Source organism: Polistes dominula, unplaced genomic scaffold (assembly GCF_049000335.1).
Source record: "Polistes dominula isolate Pdom_NZ unplaced genomic scaffold, Pdom_raw_medaka contig_16, whole genome shotgun sequence".
Taxonomy (NCBI): Eukaryota; Metazoa; Arthropoda; class Insecta; order Hymenoptera; family Vespidae; genus Polistes; species Polistes dominula.
This window is the reverse complement of record NW_028301040.1, coordinates 5,318,582-5,344,563: the sequence shown is the minus strand read 5'-3', so window position 1 is coordinate 5,344,563 and position 25,982 is coordinate 5,318,582. Positions and strand designations below refer to the sequence as shown.

General features: G+C 33.7%; 1 long non-coding RNA gene across 1 annotated transcript in view; it reads left to right on the top strand.

Annotated features, from left to right (window-relative positions):
- The first annotated feature begins 21,502 nt into the window (after positions 1-21,502).
- The window catches only part of LOC107066251 (uncharacterized), a 32,104-nt gene continuing 27,624 nt past the window's right edge, over positions 21,503-25,982 (top strand). The window contains exons 1-3 of the long non-coding RNA XR_016177354.1: positions 21,503-21,842; positions 22,226-22,578; positions 23,164-23,313. This is a non-coding gene — a long non-coding RNA (uncharacterized LOC107066251). The remainder of the gene's footprint in view (positions 21,843-22,225; positions 22,579-23,163; positions 23,314-25,982) is intronic.

The window sequence follows — 25,982 nt, the reverse complement described above, 5'->3', positions numbered from 1 at the left end:
AAATGTTCATTTATTCGTGTTCATTTTATTTTATATATATATATATATATTTTTTTTCATTTGTTTAATAAGATCGATGATATAAAAATAAAAAAAAATTGATGAAAGGTATTTGATATACTTTTTGACGAATTCAAGTTAAAATTGAAGGATATCGAGGTTTTCATAAAAGGTAGCAATTAGTTGATAAATCCTGAACATTATTAAATCGCACGTCTCTTCTCGAACTCGAACGAACCAAATACAGATCGATCGATATACCTGAGACTTACTTACATGCAGTGTGAGTCAAATGCACGTAGGTGTATATCTGTCATCGAGTCTTTCAAAACTTGATAAACTTATTTAATTGCTAAATATAAATACAAAATATTTCGCATATAAGTAAGTACTGCATTTATAAATCGAATATAATAATATATAATTAAAATAATTTAATCATATTATCTAATTATTGTATAATAATAGAAAAAGCAGCTATTACAATATTTTTATATTACAATTGCTTATTGACTAACATAAATTAATATATAACATAAACAATTATAGAAAAAATGATAAAAAGATTATGCCAATTTTTTTATTTTTTTTAGTCAATGATCGAATAAAAATAAATAAAAAAAGCGGAAGAAAGAAAGAATGGAAGGTAGAAAAACTGGCTGATCAGCGCATCGTTTTTAAAGCAATCTCTCTTTCTATCTCTCATTCTCTTTTCTTCGGTAAGAAGTCACCGGCATCTCACGATTTTTGTGATCCTTCCCTTGCACCCAAGGACGAAGACGAGGTTGTCCATTCGTCGTAGGAGAGTAACGCGAGTAAAATGCATTAAATCAATCGACAGAAGTCACGAGAAATCGATCACAACTTTTCAACTAATTGCAACTTTTACAACGAAGTATTATTTGCTGATCTAATCAATTTTTTTATATCTAATTTTAAACAACATTTTTTATCAATTCAACAAAGATTACATAACTCCTGATTAAAATTAAAAAATAATTATTTTAAAATAATATTATTTGTAAAAAAAAATATTATAGAAAAATATAAAAATATAAAAATATTATATATATATATATATATATATATATATATATATATATATATATATATCTTTAAAAATTATTTTATTAATTCTTCTAACTTAAATGCATTGTAATTGATACTAGTATTGACGAAAAAAAAAAAGAAAAAAATATCTCTAAACATATTATATATATATATATATATCTTTAAAAATGATTCTATTAATTCTTCTAACTAAAGTACATTTAAATAGAAAATAATATTATAAACTTAATTTTCCTAAAAAAGCAAAGAAACAAAAAAAATAAAACATCAGATACACCATTATCAACTAATTCTCGCAATATGGGCAATCACAATGTTAAAACCCCCATACCATCGTATCTTACATTCTTTACGATAATTTCTCTTTTCTCTTGGTATCTTATTATTTGTTTCTTAATGTACCTTCCTTCCCGATAAAAAGAGAAAAGTAGTCGATTAAATTTGGCGAAGGTTGAGCGTATAAATTCCACGATATCGGCAGTTTTACACTATACCCGATTGAGAGACGCTGTCCGATCGCATAAGTGCTTCATTAACACGACGACGACGACTGCAAAGACGACTATATCGTCCTGAGGACGGCCTATCACCATTCTGGAGGTCACTTAAGCAAGATCAGAAACGAAGGAAGCTTTTCGTTCGTTCGGCCGGTTTAATTTTACTCGCTCGATCGCGTTGATACGCACGCCTTCTTCTTCTTCTTCTTCTTCTTTTCCTTCTTCTTCTTCTTCTTCTCCTTCTTCGTGCAACGAACTCAAGAACGTAGATTCTCCTCTCCTCTCTTTTCCTCTCCTCTCCTCTCCTCATCTTATTTCTTCTCATTCCATTTCGTACCGATTTTTTTTCAACAACTTGCTATGCCATATCAAGACACTGTATTAACTTTATAATAAGATGCAAGTATACCTTTGAATGTATATATATGCGTCTCTCTTAAACGATTATTAATTCCAATGAGTGAAAGAGAAAGAAAGAAAGAGAGAGAGAGAGAGAGAGAATACACAAGTTACGTTATATTCTTCGATATGCGAATGTTAATGAAGAAGTTATATTTAAAAGAATATAAAAATATAAACGAGAATTGCCATGAATAAGCAAATCATATATATAGTTATATACATATCTACAAACATATGTGTATTTATTTCTCATTTTAATTATATATATTAAGCTAAAAAACAGAAATTCTTTTAAATATGCAATATATAAATATATCTGCAATTATATTCGTGCAACAATACAATTTGCTTGCATATATTTGCAACACGTATGCATTTATCTATTTATATATAAAAAAATACAAGTAAAATTTGAATATATTAACAGATATATTTTATCTATTGGCATATCTGGTAATAGATAAATAAAATAATAAATATTTCTAAAAATAGATCATTCGTACTACTACTAACAACTTTGACTTCATCAACGAGTTCTTCCACTTCTAAAACACCACCGGAAACATTTGTATCGGTCTTGCTTCGATAAGGTCTATTAAAACGTAGGGAGCTTCGAAGCCGAAGTCGATCGGTTCGACCAATAAAAGGCCAAAGGCACAAACAAGGTCTGCTTCAAGTAAAAAAATCAAAATAAGAAGAGAAGAAGAAGAAGCAGAAGAAGAAGTGCATCGTGAACATGCATCGTGGGCGTGTGGCACCAGACCTCGAGGCTTCACGTAATGCGCTACGTCGACGCTTTCCGGGTAATATTCTTGATAGAAAGAAACAGAGAGAGAAGAAAAGATAATAATAATAAAAAAAAAAAAAAAAATAAGTAGGATAACAAAAGCGAGAATAAAACAAGATCAAGAACTGTTACCCTATTGGAATATACTGAAACGTTTATTGAAGCTAACTGGACGTTGAAAGATCATTGATCTCTGATTCTAGATCATCATCATCGTCTTCGTCATTACTCATCAAGTCTGATCAAATTTATTTATCCTATCTTACATTTATTATTATTTTTTTTTTTTTTATTTGATTTTATTTTCTATCAATCTCACAAGACATTCGTAACACGATCGTTAATTTAATTTCTTTTTGAGATTTATTTTTTGAACGAAAGATACCTATTCATAAAAGTAAAATGCATGATTAAAATCCAAGCTGGAAATCGTCCTTGAGATACATAGCCTTCTCAGAATCGTGGAAGGATCGTGTTTCCCGTCCGCATAAATTACGATTTTTATCGTCAAAGCAAAAGGGTTAAAACTCTTTTTCTTTTTTTTTTTTTTTTAGTTGAATTCGTTTGAAATTCGTGACTCGAGGCGACAATCCTGTGTCGCGATCATTAGCGAACCGTTTGTTTCAAGTATCGTATCCCGGTGATCGGCAAATTTACCTATTAATTCTATTGTAAAGGGTTAGGATCGGTTTCAAGCTCGTTAAGCAAACGTTTGTTCAAACTAGGGAGAAGATTAATTTATCGATCGTGTTTTACTTGTATGTATAATAAATATGTGTAATCCATAAATACGACTGCATTAACTGGTATCAAAGATAAAACAAAATTACATTTTTACATTTAAAAAATTTTTTTAATATAACTTTTTAACCGATGTGACAAACGATAAAATTTTATAAAACGTAACATGAAAAGATAGAATATTTTATATCATCTTTTTCTAAAGATAAACAACTTGTCTACTCGTATTCATTTTTTTAAATAACACTTTGACTGCCATGTTAGTCACGGTTTTTCCTGAGACGCCACGGTGGTCATTGGTGACCAGAGCTTATGAAGCTTTTACAATTGTAAAAAACTAAATGCAAACTGAAAGTTAGTGTATTTAAATATGACAGATATATGAAAAATACTTTGAAATAAAAAGTGTCCTATTGAACAATTACAATTTTTTATTAACATCAATTTATTATTATTTTGTCATTATATTCTAATAATAAAAATAATCCTGTGGTGTCCTGGATAAAACATATGATTTCGGCGTGGCAGTCAAAGGGTTAAATACTATGAAAAATTGATGTTTATTATTAATTTATTTTTATTTTCTTGCCAGTAAGAGAAAAAATTTAAACGTAAAAATGTAAAAAATGTACGTGAATCCTGTGCGTTATATAAATTAAATTAAACGTAAAAAATAATCAATTGATTTATTACACAAGATATTTTTTAACACCTGTAGAAAAATAGAAATAGTATTAACCCTTTGTAATTCGAGCAATTTTTAACACGACGTTTCAACAACTCTGGGTTATTTTGACCATGACCACTTTCAAATTTCGTTTTTTCGTGTTTTACACTACAGAAAAAAATAAGATCGAAAAAATGGAACAAGCTCGGTCATAAGACCGATTACACACACTAAGCGTGTACCGAAAGATTTTTCTACCTGTATAAAGATACAATGTGACCTTTAGATGCTGGCGTACCGTGTCGCCGCAGCGACGACAACGGAGCTATCAGCTTAGATGTCAATGTCACCTTAGCAGCGACAACGGAGTGCAAAGGGTTAAAGTTAAAAAATATGGTAAACTTACCTTAAAAGTATTCTGTCCTTATATCCATTGCGGAGTATTATCCATATCCATATCCACACGTATCCATGTGTGTCACATATCACTGTCTAGCACTACATACATATATGTGTCACATATCACTGTCCAGTACTGCACACACATATATGTCACATATAACTGTCCAGCACTGCATACACTCGCGAACACATGCATATCACTTGCATGGACAGAAAACACGCATGCACACGCGTAAATGCGACGCAAAACGAATTTTGTTACTTTACTATTCTAATACGACGTTTGATCTTCCGACGCTCGCAGGAGACTAACGATAATTACTAGGAACATCTACGAAATACACCCGACAGGTACCGAACACACACGAAGGTCAATGTACGTGAAAATTCGGTAACTAGATTCGAAATAGAATTTTCACGTACATTGACCTTCGTGTGTGTTCGGTACCTGTCGGGTGTATTTCGTAGATGTTCCTAGTAATTATCGTTAGTCTCCTTCAAGCGTCGGAAGATCAAACGTCGATATTATAATAGTGAAATAAAAAATTCGTTCCGCGTCGCATGTACGCGTATACGCGCGTGTGCATGTGCTTTTCTTCCTATGCAAGTTATGTGCATACGTGCGCGAGTGGGTGCAGTGCTGGACAATGATATGTGACATATATAGATATGTGTGGATATGGATATGGATAATATGCAGCATTGGATATAAGAACAGAATACATCTAACGTAAGTAAACCATATTTTTTAACATTATTATTATTTATATTTCTTTAAGTGTCAAAAAATACCTCGTGAAATGTGTCAATTGATTATTCTTCACTTATAATACGAATTTAATTTAAATAACACTCGGGATCCACGTACATTCTTTCTCCTACCAATAAAAAAATAAAAAAAAATTAATAATGAACATAAATTAGTCGTATTTTCTCGTTTGTATTATTTATTTAAGAAAATGATTACGAGTAAATAAAGAGAAGACAAGTTCTTTATCGTACCGTATAAGTGGAAAATAAAAAAAAGAGAAGGGGTAGAGGAGGGAGGTTTAAGAAAAAGAAATCTGTCCCCAAAAGATAAGATTTTACGGTGAGATGTGAGCCAGGCACGGTTAATCAATTTCACAGGTAGGTCAACGCGTTCTCAATTAGCACGATCACGTTCCGCCAAGGATATTTCTTCGAATTTTAGTTAGCTTTACGGTCAAGGAATCCGGATCGTAAAATGTCTTATGATAGTTGAATTACACTCGTGAAAATCTTTTTTTATCTTCAACGTTCCATCATTTTTTTAATCAACATTTTCTTAAGTCTACAGCAGTCGATCAAATGAGAAAGAGAGAGAGAGAGAGAGAGAGAGAGGATAGAATGAAGAATAAATGTTCACTTAAAAAAATAATAATAAGCGGTAATAAAAATAAAAGAAGATAAAAAATAAAAAGAAATTGATTCGTCAATTATTTTGACTACTTTTCTATTAGTATTAAAAATAATAGTTGAAGTAATTTTTATCTCTTCTCATTCGTTTTTTTTTCTTCTTCTTCTTCTTCTTCTTCTTCTTCTTCTTCTTCTTCTTTTTTCTTTTTTAAGAGAAAAATAAAGGTAGTTCAGCAGGACGAAACGTTTCTTAACTTTGTTGGCTCGGTTCTAACCACCGGCATTCGTGATTCCGAGGTAAAAGAACGCGCGACAAGGTTTCCAACTTAAAATTCCTCCCTCGCTCCCCTTTTCTGCCCTCCAACCTACCGGACCCTTCCAAGTACCTCGTTACCCTGATACAGGACCGACGGCAAACTCGCTACAAACCTTCCAATGAATTTCTCTGACTACGTTCCGTTCCCAACCAAAACTATATCTCGTTATAATAGATTATAAAGGAATGATCTGTCCCCTTAAACGAGACGTTTACACAATTTTTCTTCTTCTTTTTATCTTATTTGCCTTTCCTTTTCTTATTCGATTTTCCACTATCGATTCGAAATAAGATAAATTCTCGTTTTGTTGTAATTTATCTGCCTGACTGAAAAAGTGATTTAAAAAAGAGATTTTAAAAGTAGGATAAGATTAAAATTCTTTTAAACCAGAATGTAAGGAAAAAAAAAAAGATAGAAGAGGATCGTTTTACTCCCGTGTACTTTGGAATATTATTCATTCAAAATCTTAACGTATCTAGCACGACTTACTTTTTAGATTGTTATCTAAATGATGCGTCTTTTAAACTACGACGTACGTTATTACGCCAGAATAATTCAAAAGTCGAGATGTAAAACTGACTAAAAAGAAAAAAAAATATATTAAAAAAAAAAACAATGTTTATCTTACACCATTTAAACGTAGAAATTTTTAACTAGTAAATTAAAATTATTTCAAATGTTTGATATATGTGACTGCAATTATGACAATGAATTAATTTAAGAAAAAATAATATCCATTTATCCTAACTTCGGTGTCATAATTACCAGCATACATATCATACACGTATAACAACATAATTATCCAAATATAAAAATAATAAAAATAAAATGTGTTTGATCGAACAAATGTATTAATCCCATAAAAAGTAGTAATCACTGTAGTCATCGTTGTAGTTGTCATCGTCGTCATTTACATTGTATCAAACTCGGTAAAGTAGAAAACGAATATGCAAGAGAATGGAATGAGTATAAAGTGTGTGCGAGAAGAAGGTTCACGAAAAATAACGAAATGATTCTCTCGCAGCGAGAGATCGACGATTACGTTTCTGTCCTCTTTCTTCCACTCTCGTTCCAAAGCATAAACGTCTTCTTCTTCTTCTTCTTCTTCTTCTTCTTCTTCTTTCTCTCAATCTCTCTGTCTTTCTCTATCTTTTTTACTCAGGAGTAGTAAGAGAAGACTCCTTCTCGTACGTACTCGCACGGAGAGTACGTCGTTAGCGCGCGATCCGCTAAGGGGCTGGTCCATAAATTTGCGATTCGCGAAAATATCTCGGCAGACGGGCAATTAAGATATCGAGAGTGAGAGAGAACGACCAACAGATGAGGAGGAGGTGAAACTTGGAGTGGGGACGAGGGTTAGAGGACGAGAGGGCGTCGGCCCTAAAGAGAAGGCACGAAAGTAGTCAGAAAGAGAGAAAGAGAAGGCGGTCTCGCGGCTCGCCTAGCTTTAATTACGGCGCCGATGCCGGTGCCGGTGCTGGTGCTGGTGCCGGTGTTGGTGCCGTGCACTCCTGCGAACTGGAAAAAAGGAAGCAGAGATCTCGTAAAAGTAATTTCAAATCGAGCCGGGGCTCCCATCGGACGATCTAATTAAATTTTCGCGTAAAAAAATTACCAGCCCTCCGTTGTAAACCCAAAAGGGAGATAGAGAATGAGAGAGAGAGAGAGATTTAGAGGGTTTCTGGGACCACTTCTAATCTTCCTTTCCCATCTTATCTTTTTTGTCAATTTTTCTTTATATCGACATCTTCAATTACTTGTCAAGTTTTGCCAGAAAGGAAAGTCGATTCTCGTGAAATTCAACCTACGCAAGAGTTTAATTACATTACGTACAATTTAAAAGCACTGTGTACTCGATTTCTTTTAGAGAATTTATGAAAGACTTTAGATGTGTGTGTATGTATGTCCTTGGTAGGTGACGATAATGTTCAACTCGATCAACAAAATAAAAACAAAAGATTATCTTTTACTAGCAGTTAGTGGTTTCGTACTTTTGTTTATCTTTTTTTTGTTCATTGGTATCGAGAACCGAAGCTATGGAAAGTGGTTTTAGCGGTAGCTCGTATGTTATTCTAAGTGAAATCTAACGTAATACGAAAGGTATTACATCTAAGGCGCTAGAGAATAGTTGGTGTAACGTTATCCTTTAATGAAAAAATAACAACGAAGAGAATCGTTCGTTCGTTCGTTCGTTCGTTCGTTCGTTCGTTCGTTCGTTGGTTCATTCGACGACCTACACGAAAGTTGCGTTGAAACGTAAATTCGAAAAATGCGGCACTGTGTGCTGTCTCACAATCCAGCACGATAATATCTGGATAAGGAGACACACCTAGGTCCCTTGTTCCGTGATCTAAGATCGACGGACTGTGATGCTCGTAAATGTCCCGCGTACATGAGAAACATTATCGCTCTCCTCGTCTTCGAGTAACATAATTCTAGTAACTGAAAAGAAGGACCAAGACAGATGTTTATTACCGTAAAAGGGACGTTTATGTTTCATCGAAAATGACTACTTTCTATATTACTATTTTTTTTTCTATTATCACGTGGGTAGTTCTGACCAAAATTTATCCAAATTCTTTAACTTAACCCAGAAGTAACCATCCCTTTTTAACCTACATTTTATGTTAAATTCTATTCAATTTATTAACACTAAAACTTTGACATTTATGTTTCATCAATACTGTCTAATATCTAAATTGTTTTTAACATTATGTGAATATTTATTTTATTATGCTAAACTATAATAAGTATCTTTTTATAGTTTAACCTAACTAAAAGAAATAAAACCTAACAGTCATTATTAACATGACTTTACTCTTTTCTATTCCAATTGAAATTTAGAATAAAATTTTGTCATCTTCCACCTCCTCTTTTTTTTCCTCCTTCTCCTCCTCGTCGTATCGATACTCGCAATATCCAAACAAGCATAAACAACGTTTAGTCGAGTGGAAAAAAATGATCGAGACAGGTTGCACCACGAATCGAGTTATCGGGATCATCGAACGATCGCTTCTCATCATACTCATCTAAGTAGAAGAAGATGAATAAAAAGACAAATAACAAATAATAAAATAAATGTAAGCATCTTCTTTATTCAAACCTTACGTATGAGTCTAACTCAAGAAAAAGAACCACATACAAAAAGAAAGATAGAAAGAGAGAGAAAGAGAGTCTTGAACGCAGTGTGAACCTGTCGACAGTTATAAATAAGGCCCGAGGGTCAGGGTGGGAGAAAAAGAGAGAGAGAGAGAGAGAGAGGGAGAGCCAGGGTTTACGAGATAAATACCGTAAGTTATGCCGCGTCGCGTCCGGAACGAGGAAAAAGGGACAGGGGCTAATTCTACGATTTAACATGATCTGCTAAAGCGTAGAATCCTAACAGAGCTCGCATTCAGGACGTCGAAAAACGATCGTAAGTCTACCACGTCTCCCTTTCAATCTCTTACTACCTTTCTTTCTCTTTCTCTCTCTCTTTCTCATTCTTTTTTTTTATCTTTCTTCTCTCTTACATTTCTTTCTCACCACTAACACTACTCCACAGATCACCTTCTTTTCGGGAATTCTTGACCCACGAGGTCAAGCATCCTCGAACTCCTTCGTACTCTCAAGACTCCGACTACATAGCTCGATTCTTAACTTTACTCTTTCTTAAATAACATCCCTTATGATGATGAGTCAGTCTCTAAGGGTTTCTAATACTAATCTGTAATAGAATTAAACATTTACCCCTTGAGTACTGAAATATTTGAAAATTTTGATGCATATATAATAGATTTAATTTGTTGCTATATGGATTAATATATAAAAGTAATAGATTTTATTTGGAATATATTTCTATTGGTGATATAATATATATATATATAATTTATAGAGATTTTATATAGTATATAAAAATATATATTTATATTATAATAAAAATATAATTATACATATAATTTATAAATTTTATATTTATATAATTTATAAATATATTTATAAATTATATATAATTATAACATTTATATTGGTAATATAAATATATTGCAAAAACATTTCTATTACAAAATATAAATAAATATATAAATGAAACTAAATAGAAATATTCATATATTTATATATTTTATAAAAGCTTCTTCAATTCAGATGACGAGTCAGACACGTTCACCGTAACTTCGCCCAAGTAAGCAGATGACGAGTCTCATTCGTCAAATGTACCCAAAGGGTTAATATAGACAAAGGATTTGTTTTAAATATTTTTAAAAATATCTTCATAAAACAAAATATCTTCATATCTTCTTCTAATTTTTTTCAAACCACGAGAGCTACGTTAAAATCATTTTGAAAGAGGAAAGTTTGAAGGAACAAAAAAAGGAAATTAGAAAAAGAAAAAAAAAAGAACCAAGCACGATAATATAAGATGGCGAGAGGAGGACAGGATGTTTCAAGGCGTAGACGATTTTTTGTATCCCTCCTTCTAACCCTCCCTTTTCACCCCGCCCTCCCCCTAACACCACCTCATCCTTCTCTGCCTAGAATTGCTTTAGCTCTGCATCTTCCTCCTTTTTTTTTCCTTCATTCTTCTCTTCTCTTCCTCCTCCGTTATACCTGACCGAGGATACCATTGTGTTCAACAAAGCTACACTTTTCTACCCGATCCGTAGCCTAATGGATAATTAATTTTTGATAAATTGTCCGTCCGTGACTAGGCCGTCGACGTAGCGCGTTCTAATTTGTTTTTCGATTTTTCACAAAGGAACGCGCGAGATTTGCTCTCTCTCAAAACCCCAGTCTCTCTCTCTCTCTCTCTCTCTCTTTTTCGTTTTTTGGTGTGTTATCTTTTTATGTCTCTCTTTCTTTCTTTCTTTCTTTCTTTCTTTCTTTCTTTCTTTCTTTCTTTCTTTCTTTCTTTCTTTCTTTCTTTCTCTTGTGTCCCCCGTGTTCTGTTCTTTTTCTCGTTCTATGCTTCGTGGACGCTAACCCCAAGATTCCTCGACCCCTTTTTTAAGCTTCGTCGACTTGCCGTGCTGTCAGGATACATTAGGATAATGCGACGAATGACTGCCGTAAAGTCCGGATCCTGGTTGAACGGTAACTATTGTAAGTTTTGATTTACAACTCTCATTCTCTATCTCTTTCTTTCTCTTTCTCTTTCTCTTTCTCTTTCTCTTTCTCTTTCTCTTTCTCTTTCTCTTTCTCTTTCTCGCACTCTCATCTCAAACCTCCTACTTCTTACTTCTCCCAATTCCTTCCTCCCCACATCATCGTCCCACCTTCCACTATCTTCTTTAGCTTTTATTATACTTCATGAGAAATATTCTTCAATAAATTATATCTTCGATATATCGTACAATTACTTTTTAGTCGTTTTAATTGAATATAAAACGAATTTGAAAGAAATATTCTAATTTAGTTTGTAAAACAATAGCACGGTGTAGTTTCGACAATCGGTTTTGTGCACCCATAAATAATTTGTTGTTAAAATATTTACAAACATATATATATATATATATATATATATATATATATATATATATATTATGTGTGTATAAAAGAAGAACAGTTTTTTTTTACGTATAAGTGGACTAACACACGAACGATTAGTTTGTAAAACACTAGCGGTGTAGTTTCAATGGTCGATTAATTAATCCCTTTTTGCACTCGAGTAAATTAATATTTACACACATGGTATATATATAAAAAAAGAGCAGTTTTTTTTACGTATAAGTGGATTGACACTTGAACGAAAATTACCACTCGAGTGAAAAGAATTAATTTAATTAAACTGTGAAAAAAAAGAAAAAATAATTTGAATTTAAAAAAAAAAAATTCGAACAACTTTTTGTGGCAACTGAATGTAATTCAAGGTCGTTTAATTCGAAGAAAAAAGAAAAAAATGAAGAAGAAGGAGAGTACGGACTGACATTAAAAGGACGTATGGGTAAAATGGAAGAAGAAGAAGAAGAAGAAGAAGAAGAAGAAGAAGAAGAAGAAGAAGAAGAAGAAGAAGAAGAAGAAGAAGAAGAAGAAGAAGAAGAAGAAGAGAATAAGAAAGAGAGAAAAAGAGAGAGAGAGAGAAGAGAATTTGCCTGAAGCGTTCGCGTGGCTACCGCCAACTCTTTTCTTTCTTCCTTCTTTCTTTCCTTGCTTCCTTCCTTTCTTTCTTCCTATCTTTTAGCTTCTTTTCTTTCTTCATATTCCTTCCTTTCTTCCTTCCAGAAGGAAAAGAAGCTAAAAGATAGGAAGGAGGAGTGCAGGAGCACTCGAAAGCATACCGAGTCGTCTCTTGCTCGTTCTCCTCGTGCACATAGCGTGCACGCAACGCTACTGCACGCGGATACCGCATACGGGAACCGCATACGGGGACAGCAGTGGCGGCAGCAACATTCACCTCGCAGATGCACGACAAGATGGACTCGTCTCGTCTCTTCTTACGAGAACAGAACGATTTCATTTCCTTGCTGGCAAAATCATAGAATCCGAGATTCAAATCTAAAATCCTTTAATCCTTAATTTGCATTGAAAAGATTATTTATTGTTATTGTTGTTTTTCTTCTTCTAACCACAAACACGTTTTTAAAAGCTAGAATAGAAGTATAAATCCTTGTAGGATTCTTTTGTCACGATACATGAAAAGATTTTAAATCCCTTAGAAATTTTGGGTGGCACGAAAAGTACGCGACCCATGTTTGCACAAATATTTTTATTCAATATTTGTTTGTTTTTTTTTTTTATTTAATTATGAAAGTATTGCCTTGGAATAATTTAATTTTTTTTTTTTTATCATTTTCTGAACAACTGAATAGAGACGTGTATATATGTATGTGTAGTATATGTATCTATGTATGTATTTAGTAAGTAATGATTCTAATCGGATTAGAGATCATCAATTTGGAAAAATTATTCGGACATTTACGATTGTAAATTCTTCTACGAGAGATTAGCTATTCGTACTTTAATTTTTTTTTAATGAGTTAATAATATGCTAACGAACGATCGTAATTTTGTTTCCCAAAAAAAGGGATTAAAATTTAGACGTTGAAGAACTTCTCTCACAAGAGTTATAATATATCTGTTAAAAAAAAAAAAGAAAACATTTAAGGAAAATATAAAGAAAAGACACCAACCAAATTTTTTGTTTTTCTTTTTTATTTAATATTTTTTTGTTTATTTGTTTCCTTTGAACGATAGGACGTCCCACGATAGTTGCCTCCCTTTGAAATCACCGTTAACGGAGGAGACGAGAAACGCAAGCTTATGCTAATGTTCGATAAATTATATTCGCGAATACCGAAGGTGCATATATACATGTATGTGTATATATATATATGTTCTTCAGAGGTTGGCTCATTGTAGGCAAGAGAGTAAGTATATAAACGTAGCGTACTTGCATCCTATAGGATATCTCTCGTCGTTGAGCTGGATGCAAATGACGTCATATAACGGGTGTCGCTAGAATTTTGTAAGATACTATTAGAGAAAGAAAGAAGAGAGAACCTTTAAACAGTTCAACCGTGAACTTCCGCTTATAACTTAGGTAGGCTCTCAAAAGATTTATTACATCCAAAAGACGATTATGATGAAAGACATGATAATAATAATAAAAAAAAAATATCCTACTTTAGTTGGAATTACCCAATCGAAGGTTTATAACGGGCCAATGAGTTTGAATAAAAAAAGAAAAAAAGATATATTCTTTAAGAACACAAACTTAGAGAGGTCTCTTAAGAAAAGAAAGTGAGATGAGCCACGAAAAAAGGGTCTTCGAAGGGAAGAAGGAATTTTTTAAACGGGTCCCAACCCGTGACTGGGATTTTAGCGATGCAATTTCACTAGCCTTCCGTCTCCTCTTTTCTTTTCTACTACCTAAGGAACTCGGCACCACATCCTATCCACTATCCCTCGTCCTTCTTCTACATGGCCCGATATAGTATACCCCTGCACACCCATCCTAGAGGAGTGCTGAGGAGGTAATTTACTTTCTATCCTTGTTTCACCTTGCAGGAGAGTACCTGGCACTCTTCTCTATCTCTTTTTCTTCTACCTTTACCTCAACCTTCTCCTCATTCCCTTCCTCTATTTCTCTACCGCTTAACATCAGCCTATACTGTGAGCCTGCTAACTGTGTATCTTATTCTCGCCGACTGAACCTTTTCTAAAACAACCTCAACGTATATTTGTCGATACGTCTCCAAGAAGAAACCCCTCGAACTTAACAAAACATTTTCTTCTCGAAACCCTTAAAAGTATATTCAACAAAGAGGACAAAAAAGATAAAAAATAAAAGAAATCTCAAACAAAATCTTCGACAAAATGTATAATATTATATTAGGTTGGCAACTAAGTAATTGCGGATTTTAAATAAGAATGAAAATTCCAAATTTTATGCTTAAAAATATAAGTTTATTTTTGTTGATAGCCTTTTACCATCAATCAGGCAATGCCATGTTCATCAAATTTCTGATCTTCGCTATAAAAAAAAAAATTAGGTATAAAACAATATCCGCAATGACTTAGTTGCTAACCTAATATTTTTCTATATTATTTTTTGATAATATATATATATATGTGAAAATATTTGATATGGTACTCGGGGTATATTTGAACGAACGATAAAAATCCATTGTTAAAACAGTAACGAATCGTCATTAAGCTCCGTTCCAAACGTTAAAGTAGATGAGAAAAGTAGTCTGAGTTGAACGTAGTGGTAAGACGAACGAAGAGTAGTCGAAGTCGAAGAAGATGAAGCAGAAGAAGAGACGAAGAAGAAAAAGAGTTTAGAGTTCTCGCTCTAACTCTTGCAGCATCAGGCAGAGAGGCTGGTATAATTAATACGGGCCCCGTGGAATGCCGGTCGCCTCACTCTCCTCCCGAAGCCTCGTTTCTCCTCCCTCTTCTCGTTCCCTTCTTACCTCTTCGACTCAACCCAACCCCGTTCCCTTTCTCCCCTTTCCCTTCTCCAAGCTCTTCTCCATTTCATTCCGCGCATCCGACCAGTTTCCTTGCCCTCTTCTAGGTCTCGTCCAGGTAACCCTCGTTCTCTCTCTCTCTCTCTCTCTCTTGGAACCTCCCATAACCCCCACCACTACCCCTCCGGACCCCCAAACCATCTCTGTGTCCCTTTTTTTCTTTTTTTCCTTTTTTTCTCTACCGAAATCTCTGAACCTAGGTCTCTCTCCTCTTCTTTCAAGGAACCAACACGAACGAAGCCAGCATTCAATCCTCGTGGATGGACGCTTGGATGGATGGATGAGAAAAAAAAGGGAGAGCAAAATAAATAGAAAAAAAAAGAACAAAACAGGGTAAAAGAAAAATAAAAAAAAAAAAAAAGATAAAGAAAAGATACGGAGCCAGCACGCGTAACAACGGGGCGACGATGACGATGAGAGAACAAACCAAGAGATTTCCTTTTCTCTATTTCTCCCTTTTAGGTTTTTTTTGACAGGTCAACCCAAAACATTGGTAGGACCTCACAGAAGTGGTGACATATTCTTTCTAATAATTTACAGTTAGAGTATTATAATATGTACAGTTGTTATGTTTGTTTTCATTTCCTTCATGATTAAAAAATGAATCATCGATATCGTGAAATTTTCTCAACGAAATAAAAAGAAGAATAAAAACGTAGGGTAGATAAGAAGAAAGCAAAGAAAAAAGAAAACGAGATCAAAAGTCCAGAGACTGGGCCAGTTGGTTCGCCTTAAAAGGTGGAACACGCCTTCTTCTCTCTCTCCTCTCTCTCTCTCTCTCTCTCTCTCTCTCTCTCTTCCCTAAGACTTCGCGGTTTCGTAACCAGAGGCGGTCGGTTTGAGAATGATCTCTCTCTCTCTCTCTCTCTCTTTCTATTCTCCATTTAACCATGCTGCCAGCGTAATTTGCAGAATATTATAGCTGAACAAAGGATCCCTCCTTCTTCGGATACGCCTCGTTTCTTTTCTTGGGAAAATTTGGAGGATCATTCGTCGAGTAAACGTAAACTCCTTTTCTTTATCTTGGTTAATTCTAAATTTTTCAACGTGTACAATACTCAAAAATAAAAGATCATAAGAAGCAAATATTTGATCTAAAAACAAAGATAAAAAATAGAACAACCTAGGTCCGAGTGATATCTCAGCAATGTACACTACAAAACGCATATATACGCTCGATAGGTGAAGATAATTAGATCGCTTATTTATAGGAGTGACAAAAAAAAACAGTCTAACTAAGCCTTCCTTCACTCCCAGTAATTTCTACGAATCGGAGGACTAATAAACCTGGCGGTGTTCCTTTAATGGCAATAAAATCAAGAGTGCGGCACCTTTTTTCCACGTTCGGCACGTTCTCTCTTATACGCATTTAACCCTTTGTCCCTCTCCCCCATTTACTTCTATACTTATCCTATCTCTCTTTCTCCACCTGCACGTGCCTCTCCCTTTTGACTTAGGATAAACTGGCCTTTCATTCAAACCTAACCTCTGTTCTCTTTCTCTCTCTTTCTCTTTCTCTCTCTCTCTCTCTCTCTCTCTCTTGGTATGTTTGCTCGTGCCTTGTTCTCGAATCGGTCTCGCCTACCTTTCGTCTCGGTACCGCATCGTACCCGTACCCGTACCCGAAGAACGGATACCAAGGAGAAAACGAACGAACGAACGTACCAACGAAAGACCGGTTAACGTTAACTCCACGGTATCGCAGGTCAGTTTGGTGGAAGGTGAGTATTGGTAAAAAAGTTTTCTCAACGAGATGATGATGAAGAAGAAAAAGGGCATCGAGGCGAAGGAAATCGAAGGGAATGAAAGAGAATGAAGATCAAAAAAAATCTTTTACACTCTTACACAGTGCTAAATCATTGAATACAAAAACAAACATTAACCATAGTACACTCACAACAACTATTATTATTATACATGCAACACATACACATAATATGAGTATGCTTTGAAAAAGTTTTTCTCGATCGTATCATTTTTCAACGTAAGATTCTAGATTTATCTCTCCCTCTCTCTCTCTTTTTCCTTATTTTTCATCGTGATAATAATAGAGGACGAAAAACTCGTGACCATAACTCTTATGAGCAAGTTAGGAATCTTGAAAGAAGAATATATATATATATATATATATATATATATATATATAAAGAGATGATCGGTCGTGAAAAAGGACAAGGTCCGGGTCGGAATTAATTTAATTTCCTCGATGACACGCCAAGACCTTATTCTTTCTTCTTACCTATAACCGCTTCCCATGCAAGATAAAGAATAAGAGAGAGAGAGAGACACTCCCGCCGTTCTCCTTGAAAATGTTGCCCAAGCAAGGATGTCTGCGGTATTCCGCCAACGCTAAAGCGAGACCGCTTTAATTACCTTCATTCGATCGTTGACGATCCTTATTTGCGAATTATATCTTTTACTACTCCTTCCTACTACTACATTTGAAATATTTCACTAAACAATTATTAATTTATTCAAAGTAACAATCAAACAAATTGAAAATGAAACAAAATAACGAGATCGTTTCAACATTTTGTATATTTTCAACAATTTTTTCTACATTTTTTATATCAATCGTTAAAATAATTATTCATTTATTCAAAGTACTAAATCGTATCCTTGCGTTATCCTAAAAAAAAAAAAACGAAACAAAAATTGTTCTCACGTAAGATTCCACCGATAAGAAGAAATTATCCTTAAAAAAAGAAAATTATTCTCATTTAAGATTCCACTTAGAGGAAAAAATGAAAAATAAATAAATAAATAAATATAGGTACGCGAATACGACGCGAATAAGAAATAAAAATAAAATAAAAAGAAATTTAAAGAAGGTGGAGGAGAGGGGTTGCATACGACACCGTTGACAAATGAGTTTAGTCAAGTGCAAGTGAAATGCAGTCGCAAAAAGTTGGCATGGCCCTCCGCTCCTCGGAATATGGGTAGCAGTCACTCTACTGCCCTCCCTCGCTCTCTCTCTCTCTCTTTTTCGTTCTCCCCATTAACGGCCAGGTCCTCCTTCACGATCCTCTCGGACATTATCCACGGTTATGGTTTTTCGGCCGATGCCTTGGCAGCAACGGGCTGCAGCATCATGAGACGCGTTGGTAAAAGCAAGATGTGAACCATCTTTCTCTCTCTCTCTCTCTCTCTCTCTCTTCTCTTCATCATCCTTTTTCTCTCGCCTTATACCTCTCCAGATGCATTCCCGTGGTGCAACCACTGCTTGCAGCTGCGAATACATCCACCAAGTCACCTGAGATGTCAGCGAAAATTTCTAATGAAAATCTATTGTTATTTTGAACATTTCTATTTGAAATCTTAAGATTGTCACGAGCTATTAAAAAAATATATTCCCTGCTCATTAATCATACTAATCATAATACCAAAAATACTTCACCAGAAATCTTGATATTTACATTGAGAGCACCAAAGATTTCTTTCAAATCATCGATCATTCGATCTTCTTCGTTCGAATAATGATTGAACAAAATTGTTGGTAAGAATTATAGAAATTTTTAGTTACATATAAAATGATATATATATATATATATATATATATATATATATATTAAGATACCGATTGGAAATCGGTGGCAATGGTTGTATGATAAATAACGAAAGACCCATACGTTACATGCCTGGATACAAACGAAACACATGTGCAGATCGTAAAGGAAACGAAGGAAGGTACTATGTTCGTGATGCAGGCAAAACCTGGACTTCCAACAGAGAGAAAGAGAAAGAGAAAGATATAGAAAAAGGAGAAATGAAAAGAGAGAGAAAGGAGGAGAGGGGGTGAGGACTCGATGTGAGTAACGAATATCTGATAGCGAAACCTCGCCGTTTCCAACGTATTCCAATGGTTTGCAAGAACGAATGCGGGCCTTTCTCGATGGTACGAGGCCCCCCGCGCGTTAAAGTACCACGATACCCTTTTCCTTACCCACGCAGAAACTACTCGATGAAGAACCATACTGTAAATGTGAATACGAGAGAGATCGTTAGTCCTTTGATTACTTTCCTTTGAATTATCCTCTACTTTTTATATATTTATTTCTTCGATTATATTTGTTGATATTTCTTTACTTACTTATATTAGTATGTTTAACATTAACATTCATTTTTAACCCTTAGAGTGCTATTGATTCATAAATGTGTTTGGTAAAAATTATCAGTGGTCTATCAAAGCATATATACATGTTTGTTAATATGTAAAATAATGTAATGTTTATATTAATTAATTAAATTCAAAAACAAAATTATAATATATATTTCTAATTATATTTAATATATACAGGGTGATCGATAACTGGTGGTACAAGCGAAAAGGGGGTGATTCTACAAGAAAAAATAAATTGGTAAATATAGAATAAAAATTTTTCGTTTGAAGCTTTGTTTTCGAGAAAATCGACTTTGAATTTTCGCAAAGTACGCGTGCACTTGATCAAGTCTCGTTATAACGGACTTACAAACTTTTCAGAAATATAAAATAAATAAAAATAATAATTAAATATAATTATGAATATTATTATCAAATACTGTTCTTCTTTTACACATATAAAACAATTATATATATATATATATATATTCGATATGTGTAAATGTGTTAAACCAAGTAATAACTGAGAGTAACCCTTCGAATCAAAAGATTCAAATCTCTTACAAATATTTATCAAAATTATATGTTAAATAATTAAAACGAATTTAGTAGAATTCTCATCGTATTCTCATATAAATCGAACGAATGTAAATCTTTTTGCATGAGACTCTTGATTACAATACTAGACAAGACAACTTTTTCCTTTTATCCGATTGGTACCTAAGCGTATTCTTTCTCTCTCTCTAGGGGAAAAGCGATTTTATTCTCTTTCTTTCTCTCTCTTCTCGAGAAGGACCGTTCTCCAATTCAACTCACGTTCGTCGTACGTTAATTGCCGTAGAGAAGAGTAAAAAGAAAGGTAGACGAAGTAAAATGGAAGGAAGAAGAAGAACAACAACAAGGACTTAAAAAAAAAAAAAAAAATACAAAAAAATCTACGTCGATGTAGTTTTGTCAACGAATCATTTTTTTTTTTATTTATATGAAGATTCATAAAGAATGAAAGAGAGAATAAAAGAGAAAGATAGAAGAATGAAAGTTGGCCATAAGCCTTGGATGGTTCGAATCATCATCATCATCATCCTCTCTCTCTCTCTCTCTCTCTCTCTCTCACTCTCACTCTGTTTCGTCTCCCAAGTATTAATAATTCATACTCAATGTCAACGTCGTTTTTAATTCCCATCTCTACCACCATAATTTCGGGCTAACGTTTCACTTTCATTTGAGGTGCTTCTATATCACCGAAAGAGAGAGAGAAAGAGAGAGAGGAAACTTTTTACAACGTCGTAAGTATCACCACCTGTTACGCCCTAGCGTTAAACGTGCAATTAAATTTCGAGAGACATCTTTAAAAGAGTTAAAACCGTTAAGAATGCAAAACTTCAGAAAAAAATCTTCATCACTTTGAATTTAATCTTTGAGATATAAATAAATTCGCGCGCGCGCGCGCGCGAAGTCTTATCGTTCGTACGTTTGTACTCTCTGCCATGTTTGTTTCTTCTTCACCTTCTTTTTCTTCGTGAAATAAAAAAATAAAAAAAACAAAAGATTTCACCTATTTTTAACTTGGCACAAAATTTGACAAAATCGAAAGAATTGCATAAAATGCAACCGAATTGTAATTGGATTTTCTTGGTGTGTTTGAACAAACTCAGAGTAGGTAAGGAAAATAGTAAGGATCGAGAAAGAAGCTAGAAAACGTTGGTTGGAAGTCGCACGTGCCATCGACACGCATTCCTGCCGATGACCATCGGTTTACAGATGGCAAACGACGCTGGCAAAGGTACTCTTGGGGCAGAGCATGTAAGACAGAGATGGAAGGGTGGATAGATAAACGAAAGGAAAAGAGAGATGCAGAAAATTGCAAAGAAAAAGAAGGAAGGATGAGCAAGAAGAAAAGAAACAGAAACTCAAAGCGGTTTTAAGTTCGGGTTACACGAAGAAGACATACGTACATAGGTATATACATATATATATATATATAGATATACAAACAAACATACTTGTATACTCACTCACTCGTAGCTTTCATTCACACGCGGAACGCACTTTCTCTCTCACGCACTAAAGCAAATACACAAATACTGGTATACGCATGTATGCAAAAAAAAAAGAGTAAGAAAGAGAGAGAGAGAGAGAGAGGGAGAATGTGATTCGCATATTCATTCCGCGACGACGTTGTGTATCCCTCGGATCTTCAATTACGATCAGCGCGCCTTGTACAAAACCGTTCCACGCTTTGAACCGTCGGTGTAAATCGGTGCTCCGATCGGTGCATACTCTTGCATACTTACTCGTGGACCTGCATCGGTGCCGCGAGAGAAACAGATTACGCCCGGTACGTGCGTGCGTGTACCTATTGCATCGTACGTATGTACGAGAAAGAAAAAAAGGCTTGAGAAAAGAGCAAAAGCCGACGCTCGAGATCTCCTCGATCTACTCTGGCTCTCTTCGAATCCACGATCTTTCTTTCGGTCCTCTGTCCAAGTGAAAACTTTATTGGACTCAACTTGAACGGCTTGGGAACGTGTTAAGTACGTAATGATTATTGTATCGAACGTACCTGGATTAACTCGACACCGGGCATTATTGTTTCAACCAATTTATCCATCAAATAAAATCGTCCAATTTAAAAATACCATTAGACGACCCATCCTCAACTTTTTTAACAAAAAATAATAATATGTTCAATCTCGTTGCTTACAAATTTTTACCTTCCGTATTTGATTGTTTTTTAATTCATATTTTTATTTATTCTTTCCAAAAGCTCTCATTGCAGTCTTATAATTATTGTAACTACTGAACAATTTTTTAAATGATTTTTCTTTGAACACAAAAACATTGTCGTTCGTTTCATCATTGTTACGAGGGAACGATTTATTTTCTTCTTTTTTTTCTTTTTCCAATAAATAAAAAGGAAAGAGTTGAGCGTGTTTTCACGGTCGGAATATGAAATGCTGTTTGCTGGAGCATACACGATATTACACGGGAGGCTGAAGCAAGAGAGAGGTCCGACCTGAATTGCTAGTATTGTTCTCGACACAGAGAGTCGTATTACACACGTACCGCAAAGTGAAAGAGAAAGAGAGGAGAGGAAGCAAGAGGGACATACACCAACGTAGAATTCCAACTTAAGTGCGTGACGTAACGGTCAAGTACCTACATTAACGTTTATAAACCGAATAAATGCGTTGTTCGAGGCTCGAAAATCAACAACGATCATTTTGCCTTGACATTCTCTTAACAAATTCAAGACGATTCGACGTGCAGGTGATCGATTATTAATAATTTTACACTAACCGGTTTTAGGTGAACTTTGATTTTTTAAAACGAAACTTTTTTCTCTATATAATCTATGAATGCAACAAAAATCTGTTTACTTTAAGAAAATGTTTTCTTTTATTTTTTAATAGTAATAAACTAACATTATAGTTTGAATATTCGTAAAGTAAAATAAAAAAATTTTAATATCAAATTAAAATACGGTCATTTGAACGGTCATGGTACGTTTGGTTACGTTAATGTAGTCAACCCACTTTCAACTACCCGTTCTCTTAAAAATAAACTATACTAGTAACCAGGTTAAACTTAACTCTGCTATTTCTTATTTTAGAAAGATAGATAAATAGGAGATTTACTGGATGATAGGAAAATTTATATTTCATGATGATTTACCAGTTAACCTAGTGGGTAAAAAGTAAAGAATTTAAAGTAATTAATTATACTTTATGAGAGTCACTCGATCATTGAGAATTTTCTAATCTTATAATTATTTAAAGTAATGTGTATTTGTATTAACATTTCTTCATAAAAATACTAAAATCAAAACGTTATAATCATAATTTCTCTTTACAGGAAATATTATTACCATTGCACACATGCTCAACATTTGGAAAGTCATATAAACAACACCTAATAAAAGAATTTTGACAGAAGACCAAGATGTCAGTCTGAAAGTGAATTTCGAAGAGGACGATACTCCGATCATATACATGGTGTTTTCAGGTAACAATAAACATTCCTTTTGATAAATTAACAATTATTTAAATACTCTAATGCATTCTACTTATATTAAAATAATTATTATATACAAGATGTTCGAAAAAAAAACTACTCGATATTTATAATATACGGTATACAGTATATAACATTGAATGGGTTTTTTTTGAACACCCTGTATATAATAAGTATGTATATAATAGTAAGCGTACATATATTATAAGTAAGTATTCGTTGAACATATCGGAGATGCGGTATATCACGAAAGGCTCGCACGATAGACGACAGGTGCCTGCGGTCTCTCCTCTCTCTCCCTTGGAAATTGGAATTTCATCGAACGTCGTAAATTATACGAGCGTACGCGCGGATTCAACCGACGAAAAGCCGATGTATCGCGCTCTCAAACGAAAGAAATCGCAGAAAAAGGATGCTCGAGGGAGGAATTAAATTTGAAATGCGACTTATTAAACCAGAACTTATATCGCGGTACTTCCTTAAAGGAATTCGAAAGTGAAAAGCATTTCTTTTAAATGATATTCAATTAGAAAACGTTTCTTCAAATTTTATTTTTATTATATATATATATATATATATCTAATATTAGTTTATTATATTATTTATTATAGAGTTTATTATATGGATATTTATTTATATTTATTTATTAAATATTAATTTATTAATTTATTTATTATTATATTTATTATAGATATTATTTATTATTAGAGTTTACTATAAATATTATTATATCTATATATATATATAATAGATAGTTACAAAAAAAATTAAATTAAATATCTGAAATAAAAATATCGAGATTTGCGTGGTTTTAAAGTAAACAAATTTTAAGATGACACCTATCTAAAGAATTTTAAATTATAATTTTTAACTTTTAGAATTTTGATATAGAAAATCAAATAAAAATAACAATAAATATCGTAAATAAAATATGTTTCTTAGTTTCATTATATAGAATAAATACGAAGTTAATATATCGAAGTAAAAGCGATATAAATGCAAATTATCAAAGAACATCGAGCAACTTGGAGTTGTTGTATACGACAAAGGTTTATTTTGACGTGATCGATGCACCTTTATAAGGTGTCACGACAATGAAAATAGCTTTATTCTCAAGCCAAGAGACATATCATTCTAATGCGCTGGTTTGTCCGCGTTCTAATGCTTATTCTGTCAGCGAGAAACGTTCAGCTCATTTCCCACATACGTCTTTAGAGTTCTAAGACGTTGTTGCGAAATCGTTTCTGAATATATCCTAACTGAGAGAGTATGTATATAACATAAGCTTAAGGTACATAGGCACAAACGCAATCACGTACGTACGCACGTCGTCGTAGTCAACAAATTATCGGAGCATTTAAGCGATCGTACCGGTTGGTTAGATAACGAATATTCCATAGAAAAAAAAAGACTAGAAAAGAACAGGAAAAGAAGAAGAAGAAGAAGAAAAAAGAAAAATCAACTTAGCTTGCAATCTAAAATTGAACCTTACGAATCCGACGAATGTACAATGCCATTCGTCTCTTGCTGTCAACTTTCACAATCACACTCAATTACAGATTTATATTCAAGTATTACTAAATAAGGGGATACTTTAAATTCTCGATAATTAATTAATCAGTAATTATCCTTAAAGTCTTGTTAAAACTGTAACGTAAGAAATAATATACATATATATGTATTACCGTAAAAAACCTAAAATGGTAAAATGTCAAGATTCCAAATACTTTGGTGAAGTTATACACAATTTCGGTCCCATTCACGATACATATATATATATATATATATATATATATATTTGTAGAGATAAGAAGAAGGAATATCACGCGTCTAGGTCGAAGTCGAGTTTTAATTAAACCGATGTCCAATCAAGGATTATCTATCCATCGTGGAAGATACTCCTGCATTTCCGCGTTCTACTCGGTAGGACTCGGTAGAGAAGAATCCTTATGTTCTTTTACTAGCTTATTCAAGGATAAAAAGATAAAAAGATAAATAAAGGTAGAAAGAAAGAGAAATAGAAAGAAAAAGAAAGATACATCTTCCGACTCATCGTTCAGGTCAGTCCACCCGTCCGTCCGTCCGTCCGTCCATACCTCTTCTTACCTATTCGCAAGCAAACGACTTTACATCTTTCTATCTCTCTCTTTCTTTCTTTCTTTCTTTCACTCTTTCACTCATTCGCATTGGTTAGTAAGTAATCCTCTCACCCCTCATCTCATATCGCCCATCGCCCAAGCCATCTATTTATACGTCTACGTTCAACTCCTTATCAAGGATCTTCCATGAATGCTAGAAAACGCGAGCGGTAACGAGTGATTAGCCACCTGTTAGTAATTAGTTACCTTGGTCCAACGAATGTTCTATTATTTCTTCTTATTACATATTTTCCATATAACCATTTTCTCTTTCTATTTATCTCATTCGATGTGTATCATTACAACTTCATTTAAAACCTACTAAGATCGTTATCAATTCTACAAACCAATTCAATCTCGATTATCATTTTGTTTCTTTTTTAACTAACAAAAAGTAAAAGTTTGATAAAATATATTATGTATATATATATATATATATATATATATATATATATATATATATATATATATATATATATCGCGGAAGAGAAGTGGACATGTTTAGTATGACCTTGATACCGG